The sequence below is a fragment of the Humulus lupulus genome, chromosome 8 (assembly GCF_963169125.1).
Source record: "Humulus lupulus chromosome 8, drHumLupu1.1, whole genome shotgun sequence".
Classification (NCBI taxonomy): Eukaryota; Viridiplantae; Streptophyta; class Magnoliopsida; order Rosales; family Cannabaceae; genus Humulus; species Humulus lupulus.
In genome coordinates this window covers 180,945,302-180,952,828 of record NC_084800.1, presented here as the reverse complement: position 1 = coordinate 180,952,828, position 7,527 = coordinate 180,945,302, and positions in this window count along the sequence as shown.

Below are 7,527 nucleotides of genomic sequence, written 5' to 3'. Positions count from 1 at the left end.
TAATGTGTTTTAATGGCTAGAATAGTAGGCCGGGAGGGCCATAACTATTTAATTATGCCATTAAATGAATATATGCATGTTTATGTGAAATATATTATAATACGATGTTATATGCATGCATGTGGGTCCAAATTTGATTATTAGGGTGATTTGGTAATTTGGCCCGTTGCAGGCATATTTGTGTATTTTGGTGCATAATGTGAGTTATGGATGAGAACACATTATTATGGGGATATATTCGAGCTATTCGGCATGAGACGGTCTTATATTATAAATTAGCAGTTTTGTTATAACGGGGTCTTTTATTGGAATATTGAGTAATGAGAATGTTTATTTGATGATAAATTGGGAGTTATTGAGATTAGGAGGAAATTCTGGAAGTTTTGGCTATAATGTCCCCGGGGGTGTTTTCGGGACCCCGATCACTAGGTTTTATTTGAGGTTACTTAAGCTTGAAGTAGCTTGTCAGATAGAACCGTACGTTTAAAAACACCTTTCTCTTTTCTCGTTAGTTCCGTTTACCGTTCGAGGCAATTTCGAAGAAATCTTGGGTTCTAGGAGTCGGAATCAAGCGAGGATCAAGGCATAGAGATCCTAGGAAAGAATAGAAGCTTCTTGATCGAAGGATTTAACGAAAAACAACCCAATCAAAGGTAATCTAAGTTTTAAGTTTTGCGTTTTTAGAGTTTCTAAGCTTAGAATTGGTCTTATGAATCGTTGAGTTTTTGGTTCGTTTGAGCCTCGGGATTTGATGGTTTTGGATCATTGGGAAGTTTGGGAACTTTGATTTTTGGATTTGGGGGTGTTTAGATGTGTTTTTGGAAGGTTTGGGATGATGAAAGTCAGGTTCATGGCTGGTTCTGGGTGGGGGGCCGCGGCCCAAACTCGAAGAAGCAGGTGGGGGCTTTTGGCCTATGCTGGGCGCTGCGGCACTGGGTAGTGGGGGCCGCGGCCCTTACTCCTGATGTGGCTGGGGGCCACAGCTCAAGCTTCTAGGGCTGCGGCTCTTAGGTGGTTTTGAGGCCGTTTGAGTGTTTTGACCTCGGGAACTTGGTTGTAGGCCTCGGGATCGTTCCTACTACTCGGATTAGTGGGGATTGATGTCTCGAAGGCTAGATCTTGGTTTGGGAACCTTTGTTATTCATTTTATTGATATACACAAGGCACAGTTTTATTACCTCTGATTCATTTTATTGATGGTGTACCATATTTGGTTATGACTAGGTGACCGCTAAAGGACTAAAAGTCATATCGTTCTCAAGGGTCATTTTTTTATTCATTATCGCTCGAATCAGAGGTAAGAAAACTGCACCCTGTGTATAAGACATGCATGATTGTTGTTGAGGCATGTTGGTTGATAAATGTGGACATTGATTGCATATTAAATGCTTAGCAGAGCTTGTTTACTTGTGTATGGCACTGATTAGTCAGGGATGGCACTGATCGCATATTACTAACCTGTGAGTCAGAAACAGCATAAGCGTCCTGAACGCAGGGCCAATTAAAGATTAGATCTAATCGATATCAGTGTTGAATGGCTCTACGAGCATTAATGCTGGACCGACCCTAAGATCGATGAAACTTATAAGCGCTTGACTAGTCTAAGACTAGTTACACAGAGCCAGGGCCAAAGGCCTAGGTGACTGCTTGTCACATGGCTAAGGAGCGGAATCCCATGGTTGTGACTCTATGGTCATGAGGAAGGTTATGTCGGTGACTAGTTCATTGAGCACCTATCTTGTTTAAGATAGTGAAAGGATCACTTATCTTTTAAGCCCCGATGACCCTATCGTCACATGGCTAGAGGGAACGAAACCCACCTTAGTGACTTTTGCAACTGTCACTCATCTGTTTGGACTGAAAGTCCTGAATGATTATTATGATCATTGTTGATATTATATTTAAACTACATTGTGTTTTCTTGCTGGGCTTTGGCTCATGGGTGCTATGTGGTGCAGGTAAAGGGAAAGAAAAGCTCACCCACCTTGAGTGGGAGCTTACGTGGTGCTGTGTACATATGCGACCGCTTGACCACCACGGCCAAAGAGTTCTCAGAGGAACTAAGGGGTTTACCCTATTTTTTCCGCTTAGGTCGGCGGGTTTGTAAATTTGAAATAGTAATGACCATTTGGAGTTGTAAATAGTTTGTAAATGTTTTGATGGGCCCATGAACATTTTTATGTTTTAAATAAAATATATAATTTCCTTTTGATTGGTTTTCCACCTTAGCCTTTTAATAATACCTAGAATCACGTTTTTAACCAAAGAACTCGGGTAGTGAGTTAAATTTTTGGTTCACCGTTCACCATAACTGTTCTGGGGTAACCAGGGCATTACAACTTGGTATCAGAGCGTGCCAAGGTTAAGGTTCCTGTAGACTGGCTGGGCATGTACACACATCACTGAAGTCAAGCTCGACTCATGGTTTGGTAACTATTTATGTAGTTATATGTATAACTGCTTCAATATAGTATATATGCTTTACCTATATGCATGAGACACCATGTTAAACGTGTGCCCTGAATAGTACATCCTCAGCAACCGTGTGCTAAATAGTACTGAAATTGCTGGAGCATACTTATTAGTATTGTTGATTGTGAATTATTATGTGATACATGCTAAGTGCTAAATGCTATAATCATGTATCCAATTGTATATTTGTATGACTGTGGAATATGATAATTGTCTGCTTGTTCTTGGACCATAAGGCAGCAAGAAGTTTAGTTATCACTACCTGACTGGCCATATTGATCATTGTTTCAGCAATGTATAAGCTAATAAGAATGAATCCAGGGTTGACAGATATGTCAGCTGGCCAGAGTGATCAAGGCTAGAATAATAACAATCAGGGTCAAGAGAATGACCAAGGACAGATTCCACAGCTAGCTCCTGCAAACTGGCAGCAGATAATTAGCGATCTGCAAGCTACAGTGTTAAGACAGGGAGAGGAACTTCGTCTCCTGAGACAACAGCAAGCACCTGCAGTGGCCAGTGTACCAGAGGCACCTCCTGTATCGGTGCCAGCAGCTGAGCAGCTGCCTAAGGTTGGTAATAAATGTGAGCCTCTCTACGAAAGGTTCAAGAAGCAACAACCTCCTGTTTTTTAGGGCAGTGCAGATCTTGCGAAGGCAGAACAGTGGATGAGTATGGTTACCACCATCCTGGATTTCATGAGGGTGACTAGTAATGAGAGGGTGGCCTGTGCCACTTATATGTTTCGGGAAGATGCCCGAATTTGGTGGGAGGTTATTACCCAGACCAAAAATGTTAATGCCCTGAGTTGGGAAGAGTTTCAAACTCTATTCAATGAGAAGTATTATAATGATTCCATCAGGGCGGCGAAGGCTGAGGAGTTCATTAGGCTACTTCAGGGAAGTTTGTCAGTCACTGAGTATGCCTTGAAATTTGATCATTTGGCAAAGTTTTCCGTGGAGCTGGTGCCCACTGATGGGACCAGAAGGGAGAGATTTCTTCAGGGGCTACAGCCCAGATTAGCCCGTGATATCCGTATTACCATTGTGGCTGGGGTTACTACCCATGCACAGGTGGTTGAGAAGGCGCTCACAACTGAGAGAGCAGAGATAAAGATCTGGAGAGACAGTGTAGCCAAAAAGGAGTTTAGGAGGACAGGTCCTCCGTTTGTGGGTTCTGGTAGGGGTGTAGGCTTCAGTGACTAGAAGAGGAAGGTTCCTGACACCTTCCCAGTTCTAGGTCCTAATAGGCGGCCCCGTGGTGTTTCAATGGGTCGTCGAGGTGGTAGTGATGCCTGGAAGTCTTATCCTGAATGCCCTAGATGTAAGAGGCGTCATTTGGGAGAGTGTAGGGCAAAGGCCTGCTTCTCATGTGGAGCAGTGGGTCATCTTAGAAAGGATTTCCCTAAGGCAAGAAAAGAACAACCCAGGAAAGCAGACAGCTCGGCCTCAGCTCGAGTGTTTGCATTGACACAAGCAGAAGCTGATGCTTCTCCCTCAGTTGTTACAGGTCAACTTCTTAGTGCTGGAACCCCTTATAATGTATTGATTGATTCTGGTGCTACACATTCTTTTGTTGCTAGTAGTATTATTGATAGACTATGTAGATGGTGACGTGTACATATGCGGCTGCTTGACCACCACGGCTAAGGTTTCTCAGAGGAACTAGAGTTAAACCCTATTTTTGCCGCTTAGGTCGATGGGTTGTAACTTTTGAGTTGTAATTACCCTTTTGGAACTGTAAACCATTTTGTAAAAGTTTATTACGGGATCCCATATACAGTTTAACATTTTTAATGAAATGTCCATTCCTTTTAATCAAAATTTTTAACCATGGATCATTAATCACATTTAGATGCACGTTTTTGGCCAAATGACTCGTTTAGCGAGTTTAACACTACTTAAAATACATAGTGTAATGGTCTTGGCTAACTAGGGCATTGCAGTTTAAGTCCAAATGAATCATTTAGCGAGTTAAGCACTATTTAAAATACACAGTGTAACAGTCCTGGATTAGGAGGACGTTACACACGAGCTTAAAGGAAAGATGACCTGAGGGATAGGCTACAGTAACTTTATGTTGTGGCTCTAAGGGGATTGGACATATCTTAGGATCGGGATCTAGATATACGACAAATCGTAGTTTCCTTCACTTTATTTCTTCAACCTCGGTGATTTGACTTCGAAAATGTGTTCGGATGTCTTCACAATTGAGGCACTCCTCGTGCTCCCGAATCAGCCACTGATTTTGAGTGAATGGATATTCAACTCAAGGAAAAGGTGGATGGTAAGGGATTGTAAGCTCGGGCCCCCACTGATTCTCTAAAGACTGTGACATCTAACAAGAAAGAAAAAGGTGAGGATCCATTACTTGGAAAGAATGGGGATAATAAACGTTTTGAAGCCTTGAGCTCGAAAGTTTGAGACAAAAGGATTAAAGAAGATAAATAAAAATTAGAAAAGCTCAAAAATTTGAGGCTCAAGACTCAAAGTAAGGAAGGCAACTCGGATGACCTAACTGAGATGATACAAGTTCAGGGCACCGAGAGTATTCCCACACGCGAAGTAGGATGTTGATTATAAAAAAATCCTGATTTTCAAAGGAAAGTGGGCAGTTAGCCAAATAGGGATTGTCATTGAAAAGTGTGCATATAAACCCTATTTCTTGCTCTATATGATACCCTCACGTAACCTTTTCAAATTCCATGAGGAAAAAATACCATTTTTCCTACGAATTTGTCTAAAAAAAAATTCCTTTTTGCCATTTCTATACTAGTATAATGGATCAAAATACCCTTTATTCTATAAACTTCCAAGAACCAAATCAAGAACTAGTCGAGAAATTTTTTTTTTCTTTAAACCACAACAATAAAACTATTGGAAGACTTACATGTTGGTAGCTAATGATGAAGTCAAAGAGCAGTCTGGTAGTACTCGAGCAATAAAATCCTTGGGAACTCATTTTCGAAGGGAGATCGAGTGGAAAACTGGGGAATTTTTGAAATCTCCTCTTTTATCTTCTTAGACAACATGCAAGCTTTTGGATTTTTAGAGTAAAAGTGATGAATGAAGAAGGAGAAAGGGTCTTTATAGACTCATAAATGTTGATTCTTTAGTGAATCTGGGCCGTTAAAATAAGATTAATAGTAATCCATGGGATCTCAGTTAATTTCGAAAATTGGCGGCAAAACAAGAGTTGAAAGATGTGTGTAGGAAGAGAGTACTTGAATACTCTCAATATGCAATCCCATAATGACAAGTATCCACACTCGAGTGTGGTAGGTGGGCACGTTTCCTGAAAATGGAGTTCAAAGGTTTCCTTCTCATAGGATTCGAACCAGCACTTTTGAGGGGGCAAAATGTTACACCCAAATTTCGAGAATAAATAAGTAGCCTTGAAATGTAGGCTCGTAAAGAGTAAGCTCAGGATTAACAAGTATTAGCATTATATTTGCACAAATTGTCACAAAATTCCCCTAGCTACATCTTTAGCACTCGAGCACGAGTTGTAGGGTCGAAAGCATCAGTCTTTTCCAAGAGATGAGTTCAAACGACTAAACAAGCAACGAGGTGGTGATAACTGGAATGGTGAGCTCGAGGCTTTAAATGATCTTGAAAGCGTGTTAAGGTAGTGATCAAGCTCAAAGATGCGTCAAACATACATACAGAAAAGTTGTTAGAAAATCCCTATTTCTTTGGGATTAGGCTAAACCGTGTATTGAATCCTTATTTTTATGGGATATTTTATATAAATAATTCATTAAAATTGTATTATTATTCAAATATTCTTTTAAATTTAAATTTGAATATATGTTGTAATTTCCCTAAACTTGTGGGAAGATATTCTTGTAACCAGGTCTATAAATAGTCTGAATCTGGTCATTTGTACTCACGCACGGGATCGGACTGAGAAACGCTCTGTGATTATTGCTCTTTCTTGAAGCTTTAACGCAGACTTTAATAAAAGTGATTCATGGACGTAGGCAGATTTTAACTGCTGAACCACATAAAAATCTTCTTTTTATCTTTTCTTCCTATTTGATTGTTTAATTACTCTACCTAATTAAGTTAACGAAAAACGGCATTAACAACTTCATTGGATACGTCACTTAATGCCATTAGCATTAATTGAGAGTATTAAAAATAGGGTAAATACAATTTTGGACCCTATGTTGCACAAAAGTTACCGATCAGACCATCTATTTTGTTAAATGATAATTTGGACCCTCTATTTTACAAAATGGAAGAAATTAATACCTTGAGGTCGATTTTGGTCAAACCTTTTTTGAATATGACCAAAATACCATCAAATTTTCTATTTAATTGTTTAAAAGTTAATAAAAAAATAAGAAGATATATTTAAATTTAATAGAAATAAAAATAATAAACCTAAACATTATAATAAAAAATTATATTATTATTAACATTACAACATCAAATCTAAAATTTTCACACATAACCTAGATCTTTTAATCTAAACTTGAAAACATACTCATTAACATCTTCAAGTTCATCATTCAAACACCAATTCAAGCATCAATACAACAATTTTTATCAAAAACTTCAAACCTAGAGAACATTAGAACATATTTCACTCTGCTTGGGTGAATAAAAATGCATAAACATATACAATCCAAAATCAGATAAAAAATGAGGTAGAAACAAAAAAAAATTATAGATCTGAAATCAACTTTCGAATCTAGTTGTTGTGGTGTCGAGAAGGTCAATGAGCGTCGAGCCTCGCCCAACATCGAATCTAGCCTCACTGTATGACTCAAATCTGCATAAAGAACAAAAGAAGAAGAAGAAGAAGAAGAAGAAGAAGAAGAAGTTGAAAAGCTCTCCATACCCGTTCAAATTGTCGGCCCAAATGTTGCGTTAGTTGAACATGGGAACCTCAGCAGTTGCCCCAATCACCCCGTATTCATCATCCCTTAACCATGTGTTGCCCCAATGCCTTTGAGCTCTAGAACCTTGCTGATCTCCCTCGCCAAATGAAGTTATCGCGTCGATCTCCTCTACCAGTCTGGTCGATCTCTAGATCTGTGTCGATATC